At 38.9% G+C, this 16,764-nt stretch overlaps 1 protein-coding gene across 1 annotated transcript in view; it reads right to left on the bottom strand.

Annotated features, from left to right (window-relative positions):
- The window catches only part of TAF1B (TATA-box binding protein associated factor, RNA polymerase I subunit B), a 51,491-nt gene that overhangs the window by 13,253 nt on the left and 21,474 nt on the right, over nt 1-16,764 (bottom strand). The window lies entirely within an intron of this gene.

Here is a 16,764-nt window from a genome sequence, read left to right as displayed (position 1 = left end):
TGTACTTCTGATTTTGGGTATCAGAGTTGAACGCAGTATTCCAGGTGGGGTCTCACAAGAGCAGAGTAGAGGGGCAGAATCACCTCCCTCAAGCTGCTGGCCACGCTTCTTTGGATGCAGCCCAGGATACGGTTGGCTTTCTGGGCTGCAAGCGCACATTGCCAGCTCATGCTGAGCTTCTCATCCACCAGCACTCCCAAGTCCTTTTCCTCCATGCTGCTCTCAATCCATTCTCCGCCCAGCCTGTACTTGTGCTTGGGATTGCCCCGACCCACGTGCAGGACCTTGCACTTGGCCTTGTTGAACTTCATTAGGTTCATATAGACCCACCTCTCAAGCCTGTCAAGGTCCCTCTGGATGGTATCCCTTCCCTCCAGTGTGTCCAGAACTCCACACAGCTTGGTGTCGTCAGCAAACTTGCTGAGGGTGCACTCGATCCCACTGTCCATGTCGCCAAAGATGTTAAACAGTGCCGGTCCCAATGCTGACCCCTAACGAACACCACTCGTGACCGGTCTCCACTTGGACATCGAGCCGTTGACCACAACTCTTTGAGTGCAATCATCCAGCCAATTCCTTATCCACCGAGTGATCCATCCATCAAAACCACGTCTTTCCAGTTTAGAGACAAGGATGTCGTGTGGGACAGTATCAAATGCTTTGGACAAGTCTAGGTAGATGATGTCAGTTGCTCTTCACCTATCCATCAATGCTGTAACCTCATCATGGAAGGCCACCAAATTTGTCAGTGAGGATTTGCCCTTAGTGAAGCCATGTTGGCTGTTATCAGTCACCTCCTTTTTTTCCCATGTGCCTTAGCATAGTTTCCAGGAGGATTTGCTTCATGATCTTGCTGGGCACAGAGGTGACAAAGACTGGCCTGTAATTCCCTAGGTATTCCTTTTCTCCCTTTTTAAAAACGGAGGCTATGTTTCCCCTTTTCCAGTTGGTGGGAACTTCACCAGACTGTCACGACTTCTCAAATATGATCAACAATGGTTTAGCAACATCATCCGTCAGTTCCCTCAGGACCCGTGGATGCACCTCATCAGGTCCCGTGGACTTGTGCACCTTCAGGTTCTTTAGATGGTCTCGAACCTGATCTTCTCCTACAGTGGGTGGTTCTTCATTCTCCCAGTCCCTGCCTTTGTCTTCTGTGACTTTGGCAGTGCAGCTAGAGCATTTGCCAGTGAAGACTGAGGTAAAGAAGGCACCGAGTTCCTCAATGTTTTCTTTTTCCTTCTGCTTAAATGGAATTTATTGTATTTGAATTTGTGCCCATTTCCTCTCATCCTGTCACTGGATATCATTGATGAGGAGCTGGTTTTCCTCCTTTGCACCCTCCTGCAGTTATCACACCATATCTGCCCTGAGTCTTCTCTTCTCCATCACCAGGCCAAACAGTCCCAGCTCTCTCAGCTTCGCTTTGTTTGTCAGATGCTCCACTCCCTTCATGGTCTTCATGGCCCTTTACTGGACTCTACTATGTCCATATCTCCTTTGTACTAGGTAGCCCAGAACTGGACCCAGAACTCCAGATGTGTCTCAGCAGTTCTGAGTAGAGGGGAGAGATCACCTCCCTCGATCTGCTGGCAATGCTCTGCCTAATGTGGCCCAGGATCATGTTTGTGGTCTTTGTCACAAGGGCACATTGCTGGCTCACATTCATCTTCACAGCATCTTGTCTACCAGCACTCCCAGCACCTTCTCTGAAACGCTTCTTTCCAGTCAGTCAACCCTGGGGCACATGCTGGCATCTGCGGCTATTCCACAACATATGTTTATGTATTTATCATATTTGTCAACAGGAATGTGATCAATATGAGACTGACAGGCCTTTAGTTCCCGAGATCCTCCTTCCTGCCCTTCTTGAAAGACAGGGATGATGTTTACTTTCTTCTAGTCCACAAGGAACTCCCCCAGTCACTATGACTTTTTCAAAAATTATTGACAGTGGCCTTGCAACGACACCAGCCACCTCCCTCAGCACTTGTGGCAGCATCCCATCACAACCCATGAACCTTCACGTGTCCAGTTTGTTTATACATTTCCGGACATGCTTCTTCTCCACCAAGGGTAAGTCTGCCTTCCCCTAGTCTTTCTCACTGGTTTACAAGGGCCTGGGATTGCAGAAGTCCACTTCTATGAGCAAAGACTGAGGCAAAAAGAGCATTCATCACTTCAGCCTTCGCCTTGGTCTTTGTGACCACGTCCCCATTGCCATTCAGCAGCAGGTCTCCATTCTCTAGAATCTTTCCAGAGAATCTTCACTATAATTTCATTTAAAAAATATTAAATTCCATATTTGCATATTTATTCATGAAAATAAATCTGCAATCCTCTTTTCAAAACTATTGACTGCATGAAGAAAGTTTTCTCAATTTCTACTCAGGTTTTCCTGCTAGAGGACAACATAACCTACAGACAGATTTTGACATGCTTATTCATAATGAACTCGGCAGGACCTTAAGTTTGCGTAAGTATGGACTGTAAGATTTGACCCACATTTCTTAATACCTGAACTGCTTTGTTAAACGTTCTTGATTCTCTATATTTTAAATGATTACTTGAATTCACCTCTTAAAACGGCAACTTTCAGTTGTTCAGGCTACTTTACCATTTTAAACGTATAAAACCCAATACTTTTTCTGCTTTAGTTGAATTAGGTTCTAATTCAGCAGAGCACTTTATTAGGTATTCGTTTTATCAAATCAATTTGTGCATAAGGTACTTTCCTTTAAAAGGAATTTAGCATGAGTTTACACTTTGTGCAGAGGTTCAAAATTTTCCTGAACAAGAGTGAATTCAGGCTTCTGTTTTTTTTTATAAACCAGATTAAAAATAGAGCAATCACGTTTACAACAATAAGACTGAAATAATGTGTTTTTATTCAATCATTTGGTTTTATCTATTTTAATACAAGCTATGTAGCCAATGCTCAAATTTTATTGTTTTGAATGATTGCCAACGTTTCCTTTTCTTTTTTTAAATTATCTCCCCTCAGACTGCAGTTCAGACTTGCTTAACTTCATGAACACATGCTTAAGCAAATGAATAATTCTGCTGTCACTTACTATTACACATGCAACTTTTTGTAACAGTTAGGAAGTTGTATCATGTTGATTATATTTTCTAAACACTGTTAAAAATTGGCTTAGACTGCTACAGTACTATCTTGAGAAACAAGAAAAACACGCATTACCAGACTTCTACGAAGACCAGGCTTACAGTACTTCCCATTCCTCTTAAAAGCCATGCTAAATTGAATACCAAAACAATCTTGGAACAAAATCTGAATCATATGTAACTTCTCGAGTGTATTTTGAGAAAAATTAAAGTCCCAGATAATTCAAATAAAAGCATTACATAAATACTAATCCTAATTAGGTATAAAGGAAATATATTTTTCCCTTTAATGAAAAGCAGTTGAATTACTAGCTTCTTAATAATATACCACAGATGAAAATAAAGACACTGGTAATTCAATAATTTGAAGCATTCCCATTCTCAAACATTAAACTACCACCAGTGAAGTCATTTGAATAGTCTAATTTAACACAGAGGTACCTTAAGGAACACAGCTCTTAATTAGAGGACTCAAGGTAGACCTCTATATCACTTTATAGCTGAGCTTCTCTCACTGTATCAGGATAAGGAGACACCTTTCCTATCCTTGGTACTACTGAATCATCCCTTCCTCCTCATGTCCAACACGGACTTTTGTTTCAAAGCTTTTGTTTGCAATTTAGAGAAGGCAATTTGATTTTTTTCCAAAATGGCTAGAAAATGCTCTGCTTCACCATGACAACGGATGCTTGCTTTTTTTTTTGAAGAGCAAACACAAGTGGTGTAAGAGCTACAAATAAAAACTAGTACCAAGAGCTAACACTTGGCTTATTTTGAAGAGTGTGAGCAGACAAAAAACTGTTCTTAGCTGATGTGTGTTCGTAAAGAGATGTAAACACAATTGAGACGTGCAGATCTAGGAAGGGCATACCAGCCCACCATAAAGATCAACCTAATCAATTGCTACTTTGCAGGGCTTAACCCCCTAAGCTCAGAAACATTCGCTGTAGTACTCATGTTTCTACAACACAGCACTGAGTCACAACCATGCAAGTTGAACTGAACACCACGCTGCCAGGAGCACACAGCAATCTCTTGAACTGTAAACTGCAAGCATAAGCTGGATCCAACACAAGATCACATCTCAGTAGGACACATCATAGCAGAGGGCTGAAGGCTGAAAGGTTGAGGAATGAGGAGACGGCAGATTTACTTCAGTAATCAAACACTGATAATTTTCACTAGTCACTACACACCCTGTTCATACTGTTTAATTCTGAAAGACCTGTGAGTTCATATAGCAGATCTCTTATTGTGCAAAGTTTCATAATGTCCTCAGAGGGTTAAAACAGAAAGAACACCCAAATTCCACACAATGATAGCAAATGTCAGGACAATACCAAGAAAAAGCAAGATACAGCAAACATGCAGTCTCGAAATTAATAAAAGTTATCACCTTCTACCTAGCCATGTGTCTCTGCCAGAAGAAAAGAACCTGATAAAACAAGTTGCACTGAAAGTCAACCAGCAAATCAACTGGGAAAGCAAGATCCAGAGCTGGGGCCTCCCTCCTTCAGGTGAAAAAACTCTGCCTCCAGCACCCCATGATTAAACCCCAAGGGAGGAGAACTTAGACAACAGTGTTAGATCATATGCCACACGTTCTCCAAGTGTAACTTTCACTTTTCCAATCATAAACTAAATAATTTCGCATTACATATTTTTCAAGTTTTATTTCTGTGCTAAATATTAGGACAACTCCCCTGTCCATTAGCACGTGGAGTTACTGAGCCCTCACCTTGTTTCAAGAACCTGGGAAACACTTCACATATAAGACTCAGTTACAAACCCTTGAGGGCACTTAATAATTTCAGGAAGACTGACAGAAAATCCTTTTAAAGTTATGCCACCTGCTAGCCTTTTCAGGTGTTTCGCAAGATGGGATTTCTTCAAGACCGATCAACAACGCTGACAGAGTCAATAACTTGTCTAGATTGGGTACAGGGGTTACCGAGAACCTTTCTTAACAGCTCTGTCTTTAAAATCTTTGCATCTTATTCCCACATGGGACAAATAAGGTGGCTCCAGGTCTTCTCCAGAAAGCAGTACAGAAGATTAGTACTACTTGAGAAAACTTTTTTCTTTTCTCTTCCCCTGCTGCCGACTTCAGCTGAGCACAGGAGAACAAAACACACACTGTTGAGTCGGTGAAGAAGTGTCTAGAACAAGATTTTCATGATGATAAACATTCATGAGACTATTTAAATCAGTTGCCTTTATCTTTCAAAGTTACATGAAATTTTTCACCTGTGTTAGAAAAGAACAAGCTGGTTTTCAGAAGCAGACGAGCCAAACTATTAGCATGATAATCAGATCACAGTAACAGGTAATTGTTTTGGGTAAGCCAAGATTGCAGCCTCTCCTACTTGTTTGGACAATATCAGAATGTTGCTGATCAACAAGTAGAAAACAGTACGCATTGGCTGGCTTTCTAGATTAATTTGCAGTCTCCATAGCTTCTTGCTTTAAATGTGGTCTGACTGACTCTCTTCTTCGATGACTGTATAGGTCGTTTCCTTCTCCTGTATCGGGACAGTATGCCAGCAGCTATTACTTACATATTCACAGTCCAGTTTATTTTATTGTAATAGTGTTCTACCCTTTCTGAAGAGAGTTGTTTTAAATTCTCCCTTTTATATTTTCCCTCCATCCATGCTCCTCTCCTGTTCAGTGCTTTTTTTCCACAGCACAGTTCTCTTCCTAGTCCATCCTTCCACCTCTGAATTTCCATCTGGAACCCTTTCTTCCCACGGCTGCACATTCTCTAAGGTTCTACCTTCACCTGTGCTGCTCATGTTCAGCAGTGGAACATCATCCCAAATGATTCTTTTAATGACCATTTAATACTGGAATCTAATAGGGTCCAACTTCATTTTTTCATTATCGACTTTTTGTAGGTCTCTGGGAATCTTTGGCATTTGGAGTTTGAGTGTGCTTGCAATTTCCTAAAAAACAGCAAGGCCTTTTAAAAAGACAACAAATTCAACCTAGACCAAGTTTGAAAAATAGTGTACCAAACTTCTCAGGAAATGGACTAAGAAAGCAATTTAACTTGAAGGTTTGGAGAACATCAAGTTATGAGAGTTGGAGATGCGGTTTTTGCAAGACAAGCCAGAATTTTGGTTCAATCCAGCAAGGCATGTCCATAAACCAAAATATATTTATTGTAAAAGTAATAAATCAAATGGATGCACTACTGTGCATAAACATCTCTGAATGCAGACTGCACTGAAATACACATTAAAAAATTAAAATTAGGTCAGGTAAAATTAGGTACCAAAAACGAGCACAGGAGTCGAGTGCTCTATGGAGCCTGGTTCACCTTACTCTGCTTCTGCTGCTCAACTGGTTCAGATATATCTGGTCATCTGCAGCACAAGCCTGATGTGGGACGACGCCAGCCACAGTGCACGCAGGTTACATAAAAGAATTGACAGTAAAGACAATAACTGTATCAGCTGTGAAATTTACACCCAAATTAGTATTTAAAACTGAATGAAACGACCTTGTGAACCAATCGTTACCTACTGGATCCTTAATGTGGTCAGCAAGCCTAACTCCTAGATTACTAAATATTTTTTTCCATGGTTTTTTTTTTTTTTGTGTACTCTCACGGTACTGCCAATCTGGCTACCTTCCATACAAACACGCACCAATGAATCTTGCTGATGTATATTTTTTAAATGACTTTTTTTCTCTTCCCCTTGCCTAACCTCTATCTACCTCTCAGAGACCATCACCACCCCACCTGGAACAGCAGCAAACTAATGCAACAGCCATCACACACAAATTAAACGTGCTTTAACACTGTATTATTACGAACACAATCTTTAAAAAATAAGCAATACTCCTAAAACTTCTTTGCCATCTAACTTAGCTGGAAAAAAATTCATGTAGTCAACTCTGTTGCGCAGTTAGATTCTGTGTAGTCTCTTCACAGATGCTTTCTTTGCCAGAGCATAGGGTAAGGATCCTATAGGATCTTTAAAGGTCCCTTCCAACCCAAACCATTCTGTGATTCTATGACACTGTAAGCACTGTTACCACTGTTACACAGAAATGTCCCAGACTTGTGAATCACTGGAGAGTGTGAAAGTATACTGGGGAGAACCACCGCACCTTGCTCCTACATCCTTTCCTAGGTCACTATCAGAAACAGGAGACCAGATTTACGGAGCGGCGAGTCTGACTCGATGCAGCCATTTTTATGTGCACTAAACGAGCAGATACATTTCTTCAAACCCTGATATCCATGAATCACATACAGATGCTGATGTAACAGCAAGAGGGTGTGCCTGGAATTATTAAAAGGGAACCAAATGACAAGAAGAACAAAGACAGATGAAACTGCTACAACTCCATTTAGATAACTGCTAAGAAACACGCAGCTCGTGAGATTTCTTCCACAAGAAAAGACATAAGGAGAACAAGCACACAACTGAAGCTGCTGCTTTACAAGCCTGTCATCGAGCAGAAAGGATCACTGAAAAGTTAAAACAGGAAAACAAAAATCAATTTGTCCACCTTGAAGACAGGCAAACAGATTGCCCAAGTTGTCTGCCTGGCAACAAATGGGCAGAGGAAAAAAAATTTTAAAAAAGTCGAGATACCATTTGAAAATCACAGAAGTTGTCACACGGGCAGCTACTCTCTTGCTCTCTCCTTTGATAACTGTTTCAGTTGAAACAGCTACTATATCTTAAAATCTCAAATTACTCCTGATCATTGTTTCAGAGGAAGTGAAAAGGATCTTTCTATAGAAAAGATTAATTTTATAAGATGACTCAATAAACAATGTTTATGCATTTTTGAGAGAAAAAAAAAATCTATCTGTGCTACGATATTTGACTGCACTAAATTGACACAGTTTTTACTGAAGAATTCTAGATGGCATGTGGATAAGCCAGCAACCCACACACAAGAGAAAAGCTAACTGAACATCCAGTACAGATGTACTCCTCTACTAGGAAAAAAAAAAAGTTAAGATATTCTCATTGGATGCATAGGAAACCTTTTAATATGCTGCTTTCAGAGGAAGACATCTCTTTCATTACATGATTCCTGGCTAAAGTGGTTTTTGAATAAATGAGTTTCAATATTATTAAACCAACAGAGACACATGCTTGAGCGTTAGCCTGTTCATGCTCACAAGCTAACTCTGACAAATACCACTTTTCTAAAAAATGTAGACTTTCTACAAAGAGAGAGAAATCCAATAAGAAGCTGAACTGTCATAATGTATTGAAATTTAAGAGTTTGGGAACAAATTTTATTGAATTTCATAAATATTTTGGTAGGTTTGTTTTCTTTCTCCATTAAGTAATGCTTAAAGACAGGTATGGACAAGCTAGAGTTTCTGTTACACAACAGCAAGCTCCCATGATAAACTTGATTACAATAACCCTTTCAGCAGTGAACTTCCTCCTCAGCTTTTTTTTTTTCTTTCAAATAAAAGCCTCACCCTTGCGTCTTTTCATTCTGCACTACTTTCTATCCTGAACAAGTACTGCATGCACCTGTTAGAATGTACAAAAAAAAAAAATAGAGTTAGACAGAAAAAAATAAAATCCCACAGATAGACAGACACCTACCTCCGACAAAACTAAGATTACAAGGTATCTCAAAACACCAGCAGACCAAAGCAGGAATCACTACTTGTTTTGGAAAGTAAAAGCAGCACAGCTGATTAGCAGAATTTGTATGGTTAGAATTTTATACCTCTTAGAAGATTTTTTTTTTTTAAATAAACAAGAATGACCGGCTTCTGTCTTAATTTGAATTCTTTAAATAGTTACCACTAAAAGAAAAAACAAACAAAAAAAAACCAAACCCCCAAAACATATGGCTATTAAGCTCATTTAAATTTTAGTCAGGAAAAGAGATTCTTACACACCAGACTTTGAATATTTTGAGAAAAGGACCTCAGCAAACAGAGGAACGTGTCTAAAAGCCAGTCTGGTGGATACACTTTCCAAGGCAGCTGAAAGCTATTCTCATTCCAGTCTGGACACTCTGGGCAAAACCAGAGCAAACATTTTGACCTGCATTCATGAGTTTATTTACAGATTTAGTCATAAATTACTTTGTTTGAATCAGACCCACACTAAAACATAAACACGCAATCCACCAAAACCTGGAGTGTGAGACAATCCAAATGGCAGCAGTTTCCTATGAGCTGCGCGATGACTTGAAGACACGGGTATCAGCCAGCAGCAGATTAGTAAGTGATATGAAATTCTTTTAAAAATCCAGTGTGAAAAAAAAATTTAAATATGGGGACAACTTTACAGAATTTAGGAAATCAGGTTTCCTCATGCTGGTGCCACAAACCCACCCTGTTGCCTCAGGCAGGTCTCTTTGTCCCAGTTTTCCACATTGCGATAGAGCAGCACACCACCACCCTGAGAGCCCGGCCTTGGAGGAGCAGCCACCAGGCAGCTGAAGGCACCATCGCGTGACGAGGGGGAATGACCAGCATCAAACGAAGAGAAAGAACCAAATCTGCAACCGTGCTGGCTTCGCACGGCGTGCGAAATTAAATGAAGAAAAGGAAAAGATGCACGGAGCAGGTCACTGCTATCCGCATGCCAAACTAAGACGCTATCTTGGTTTTGAAACAATATGAGATGAAATGATTAATGACTACACTCTGCAACACTTATATACATCAGCCTCAGCTACAAGCAAATTCATTCCAGTAATTCCTAAATTCCATATGCTTAACTTTAAAACCTTACTCGCTACTCAAAGACATGAAAATAAGCTAGCATTAGCTTAATCTATTCACCAATCTGAGACCTATGCTTACTTTTAGGGCCAAGAAAAATTGCACAGAACTGAAGGCTGTTTAGAAATAACATGGGTACAGTGCAAAACTCCTTAAGCTGCCATCTCTGCCATTCCAGGATGGCTCCCCCATGACCCAGAATTTATTTACTCTTACTTGGCTTATCACGTTTCTCCTCTTGCCACATTTCTAGGCCAGATTTCTTGCAAGTGTTCCTTCTTCCTCCTGGCATTGGGATCATCTCTACCAAACACTAAGGAATTTTAAATTGTGAGTTTTTAAACAAGAAATTCCTTTAGTTCCTCCAGCAAAACAAACCAAAGGATCACTAGAAAAATAGAAGCATGTAAAATCTTTTTTCAAAAAGCAAATTTTTTACTTAAGAAAACTGTCTAGGATTCTTTGCCATAGGCTAGAGATATGATTCTATCTATTTTTTTGCATACTTTTACCATTTAATCATTCTTCAACATTTTTCAAGTTGAATAAGAAACATTCCCAGATGTCTAAATCTGAAACTTTAAAGGATGGTATTTAGTTCACTCAACTTAAAGGCTTGAACTATGACTTTAAAAAGAGTTATTGCAAGATAACTAGTTAATGAAAAATGAAGTTTACGATCTTAAAAAAGTCTCCCCAGAACACAAGAACCACAACGAAATCCCAGAACAACAAAAAAAAGAGTAAAAAAGTGGCTGTACCACATCAATCCAAAAAGATCTATTTAACCCTGCATCCAGCAGCAAACAAGAGAGATGCATAGGGAGGAATTTATGAACCAAGCAAGCCACAATGACACTACTAAACGTCTGTCCAGCTTCACACCATTTGTGGCTGAGTTAGCAGTGAAATCTCTGCATTTTTTAGTTCCGGATCCCTTTTCCTTCACGGCATTTGTCCAGTCACTATCTAGCCCTTTTAACATCCAAAATATCCTAACACGAGGAGTTTCACCAGCTACCCACAAAACACATGAAGCCGCGTTTCCTGCTGTTTGATTCTGAACCTGCAGACCAGCAATCTTCCAACACCTCCCAGTCCTTGTATTGGAAAAGACATTGAACAGTTGCCTCCTAAACATATTCTACAAACTATCACCACGTCTTCCTCTTAGTCACGTCTTCTTTAGGTTGAAAGGTAAGTAGATAATGCTGTTTCTTGTAGGAAAATTGTCCCTACATTTCATGGTCTTTGCTGTGACTCTGTACCTCTTAGTTCATCTACAGCTTTGAGAAGAGGAAGGGTAAGAAAAGCAAAAAAACCAACCAGAATTCCGTGTAGTATTTAAGGTATGGGTGCATGATAGATTTATACATTAACATAAAGTTGTTTTGATCTCCAGTACCTTTTTAGAAGTCAAGAGTTATTAGAAACTAATTCCAACGTAGCTGGGCTACAACGGCATTTTCAAAAACAGGATCATGAAGGGATTACAGAAACCTGCGTAATTAAGATCACACAGGTATTTAAACTAAAGTTGGTACATGAACACAATAGCATTGATAACACCAGCCTTCAGAGAACGCCACAAACTGTATTCTTTTCAAAAATAAAATCACTTCCTATTTAATGAACATGACCAGCATGGACTAATCTGTTGATTGACAGGTTGTACTTTGTGAGTGTGCTTGGATACAGAGCAGATATTGGTGGAAAAAAAAGCGTATCTGCGTGTTTTAATAGCAGCTCATGGGTCAATGAATTATAATTTTTTTTAAAGAAAACCAAAAGCTAATGTATAATTCTTACCCACTGTAATAATGCCATATAAAAAACCCCAAACTTGCATTGTATTTGTCTTTTAAGGTCTTCTCCCTTCTACCCAATTTTCCTTTACTTACTACTATTTTCTTCAAATAGACTTCAGATATTTTTTTAAGCCAACATTTGGACAGGAAGAAAATGGGACAAATTTCAAGCTGTATTCGCTTCATCTGTGTTCTCATAATTGTGAAGCTCAGAAATTACATATTTCAGTAGATGCAGAATGGAAAAAGTTTGCCTTTTTTCTTTTTTCCCTCCCAATAAATCTGATCAAGAGTACAGCATTTTTTCAAGACTTGTTCCAAACTGCTCATAACATAGGATTAAGAATTTTATCAAGAAAGAAGAGAATAAAAGTGAAAAAACAAGACTGGATAGAATGATGAAGACTAAGCAACTTGTAGGTATACTTTTGTTTACACTGGGATTTTTTGTTTAAAGCTATCATTCTTCTTCAAAAATTACTTCTGCAAGTGTAGGTAGTCTTTACTTACATCAATTATATAAGGTGTACTTTTTTTCTACAAGATTTGCTCATCAAAAATGGTCAGCAGACCATTTTATTTTAAAAACCATCTTCAGACTAGAAAATGATTTAACGTATTAGCATTCAAAACAGTAATGTCAGTTTAGAGAATGCATTGTTGTCACTTACCAAATTATCAATACCAAAGCAGTCACCAAATGGTACAAAACATTTTCACAGCAAGAATTTCAGTACAGTGACCTCATGCAATATTCAGAATACAAAAGTATACAGAGGAATTTCACTCCTCCTTAGACAGTGGGACAAAAAAAGCCATAAAGCCCTAGAACAGTGATTCACTTCATATGCCCCTCCTAGAAGAGTACTATAATTAGGAGACTAAATCCACACCCACAACTAAAGAAACACGAGCACTTAAGAAATACTGTCAAGTTTATAAACTTCTATTCACATACTCAAACTCTGTAATGAAGCAAATGCTAATCCTTCTGCTTTTAAGTTGATGAAATTAAAGTACCATAAATAGCATCTTTGATATAAAGCAATCACAAAGAATGAAACATGAAATACGTTGCATAAAAGCATTCAGTCACACTGCATCCAATTTGGGTACAAATCAAGGAGTGATATCAGCAAATCTAACAGAGGCATTAGGCTGAAGAGCAGGACAAATATCTATATTTTTAGCAATGATAAAAACAGTCATCATGAGATTTCTAAGGATCTTCAGTGGTCAATATTACAGCTCCATATAAGCTTATGCCATATTAAGCTTAGAGTTTACTCAGAATAACTAGCCCCTGCTCTCTGTGTGGAAAAGGCGGGTATGAGCAGTGTGCTCTACAGCCACTCCTAAGTAACGTCGTCCTCACAGACATCGTGCTCTTCCCTGAGCACCACACGGTTTGAGTACAGACCTCACTCTTTCCTGTGCTGCAATAAAGTTCACCACTATTTTATTGTGTGAGAAGATACTATTTTTCCCTGTATTTGAAAGAACAACGAAAAAGTACTTAGGCTTCGTTCTCGGTGCAAGGTGGGAAGAATTACCACCATGAATGAAAGCAGCGTGCAAACTTTATGAGATTGCCCAGTCGTCCAGGAAGAGAGCTGAGTGTAGGCAAGAAGAGAGAAGCATCAATACTCTAACAACAGGCCCTCTGCTAATCTCAATCTGTCCTTCTTCAGTATCTACATTTAAGTTATCTAATGAAAATGCTCTCAGTAAGCGAGAGAGGTAGCTACTTTTGGGGAGGCAAGGAAGATCCTATCAATCTTTAGGCACTTCAAACATAGTAAAATATTTTATCAATTTGTGATATGCTCCTGACCGTAGGAAACAAAACCAAACAGAAGCAGCTCAAAGTATCCAACAAGAAAATGCAGACAATTGCTTCCAAGGAGAATAAGCCGAGCAATACACTTAGACACAGAAATGATAGACAGTTTCCATGTGTTATTCAGTAGCGCAAATTCAAAGAACTAGTTTTCAAGAAACATGTAACACTGATGCTACTTCTGGTCAGAACATAGCCAAATTATTCAACCAATCCTTGCACCATAAATTACATGAACCCTCTCACACTTTATAACAAGCTGGTAGAGATGACTAGAAATTAATCAAGATTGAATGCCAAATTACTTCTAAAATTGAGCCATTTGCCTCAAAAGCTGAGGACTACAACCAAGTTTTAGTTTTGGTTATACACAGCAGGTAACCGTCAAAATATTGCACAATTTTCCTTCCTTAATCCATGAGAAAACCTCCAATTTTATGTTTTCCTCCAGGCTACCTGACAGTTCTTCTGCCCCCAACATTCACAGGGAAATCAAAATCAGGAGGCGTCTTAAACTACTTAAACTTGTCAGCTAAATTTACAAAACAAAATGGCTTTTACTATGCTTGAACAATGCAGAATTGATTCAAATGCATTTTTGTGGCACATCTCCAACCAGTTTTCACCAAGTAACTGCGTTGTTAGATGGTCACAGGGCCCAAAATGTTTATACAGTGCAAGTATTAATAACCGTGTTCCAACTGTAACATTGCACACAACAAAGAGAATCAGAAAGAGGGGCTAAATCTGAGGTTCGGTATCTTTCATCTTCCTGTCACAGTAAAACTCAGCAACATTTAAGCATATTGTAACGCAAACGATTAACATTACATCATCGTTATGAACCTGGAAGAGAAGTCCAGCACTGGGTAGTACTGGACAAGGATAAAAGTCCTGAATTTAAACCTTGTAGGTTTAAATCCTCAAGCAGGATAGTAAACAATACAAAAACGTGTAGCTCCTAGATATTAAAGCATGTGCTTTAGACCTCCAAATACAGTCCTGGTACGTCAGTACACTCCCAGACAGGTCTGTCATATCCCTCTTTTTCTTGCGGGATCACGGAATAAAAGGAAAACCATAAATAAAAAATCCTTCTTTTGAAGCAGAGGGGGAATTTGACTGCATAGTGCTCAGGGACAACCTCCTGGATAAAAAAAGGCAAGAAACAGCACTACAGATACTCTGCAATGGAACAAGAGGTAAGGGCGATGAAGCTATAAGAAGTAGGGAAACAAAAAACCCCCACCCAAACTCCTGAATTTCAATGCGACAGGTAAACAGATAAGTCATGAAACAAATATAAAGAAACACAAGATTGTTCTCTAACTGGAAAAAGAATACAAATTCATCTCATTAAAATCATATGTAAGGAAGAGAAAAATGATGTCTTCAAAAAAACAAACCAGTATCTGATAAAATTGAGTATTTCACAAAGGAGAGGCCCAGATAATTTACACACAAGAAGCTTCAAGGAAATAACCGAGGAGCTCTCAAACACAAATGTTTCTTAAATAATCTTAAGAAATTCTAAACATCAAAAGACTCTCCACATTAATATGCAGTATTTAAAAAAAATGTAAAAGGGGAGATTCAGGAACTCTACAATGATTAGCTTGGCAAGGATCCTGAACAAAATAATACAATGGTAATGGGAAAAATGGAAGCTAAAAATATCCCATCAGTCAAGCAACCTTCATGAGGTCAGGAGAGGAGAGGGCCAACTGAAGCTCTGGCTCCCACAAGGAGCTGCTCTGAAAAACCTTCTCCCCTCTTGATGGGATAGCTAAAGGGGACCTAAATCAAAATTACTACAAAGTCTTACTGGAAGTCTGTAACTCCTAATTGTACTCAAAACTCAAGAGCTGCTCTGCTGGAAAGAAAAGCATGTGGAACAAAGAAGCAAAACAGAAGAATCCTTGATAGTAGAGGGATATCTTGGCAAATTCATCTCAGAAATCGGATCTCTCAAATCCTCAGCAGAAGTGAGGTTTGACTGAAGCTGACACAGAAAGATGAGTGGCAGAAGGATTAGTGGCAGAGAAATATGGATACAAAAGTGCTGCCAAGAACAAAACCAAGCCAAAAAAAAAAAAGGTAGAGAAAAAAATGGACATGGAAGAGAAGAACAAAAAGAAAACACAAGCTATAGAATGCTGTAAGAGGAGAAACCAAAGAACTGGAAGTTTTCCAGACAGTGTAGAGAAGAGTGATCATCTCTCAATGTTTAAAGTAAGCCTTTCATTCCCAAATAAAAGAGGAAAGAAATTTAATAATCCAAGCTAGGAAAGGTGTGTGCACACATGCGTGCAAGGTATATACTCCTCCAATTCAAATACAATAAGGTAAATCCAAAGCATCAGACAGAATAAAACACTCCACACTGAAGTGGCACATTCTCAATAGAGCTAAAGTTTTCCAGTCTGCTTTATAAATACATTATGGCACCTACTTCAACACCTATCACAGGTTACTTCAAGGAAAAGGGAGATCCTGGATGAATCAGACCTTTTCTTAAGGTAGCAAATTCTTCTTTTCAAACTCTTCCTTTGCCCATCAAAGCCAACATCAGTTCATAATGAAGCATAAATTAAAATTCTTATTAAACTGAACACAATGGAAAGCTGCCCAGGGCTACTGGCCTAATCTGACATAGACAAAACCAGACATCATTTTAATGTAGAATGATAAGCTATTAAGCCTGAAAAAAAAAAAAAAAAAAAAAAGATATCAGGGAGAAGAAAGAAACAAGAAGCCTTTCAGTTAGGTGGCAGAAAGGGAGAAAATCCCAACATGTGCTTTTCAGTTTCATGATTGTTCTCCTCTTGTCCACAACACTGATTTCTGACAAGCACAGTACATTGCTGCCACTTTACCAGGATGCATTCAAGAATGTTCCACAGGCCAAGGTAAGGAAGATGCTAACATCCTTCTCAGCTGGAAGTTTAGAAACCATTTCTGCATCATGCAAAAATCTGAAGACTAACACTAGAAGTTATTTAAGAATCAAGACATCTAGGGATGGAAACAGGTGAATTACACAGAGCAGAATTCAAACTAAACAGTGCTTCTGTTACTATAGCTAAGTTGGAGGTAGGATGTGTAAAAGGAAACAAACAAAAAAATGTATACTAAGACAATCAAAAAGTAACCTGGATATTAATTTTCTTGCATTGCAAGGCCAAAGCTGGCTAAATAAGTACATTTCTTGTTATAGGCAGCAATACTCAGTGGATTAAAAAAACCCCAAACCCAATAACCCA

The sequence above is a fragment of the Tauraco erythrolophus genome, chromosome 2, assembly GCF_009769465.1.
Source record: "Tauraco erythrolophus isolate bTauEry1 chromosome 2, bTauEry1.pri, whole genome shotgun sequence".
NCBI classification, from domain to species: Eukaryota; Metazoa; Chordata; class Aves; order Musophagiformes; family Musophagidae; genus Tauraco; species Tauraco erythrolophus.
The sequence above is the reverse complement of the archived record's forward strand: the minus strand, read 5'-3'. Positions and strand labels throughout refer to the sequence as shown.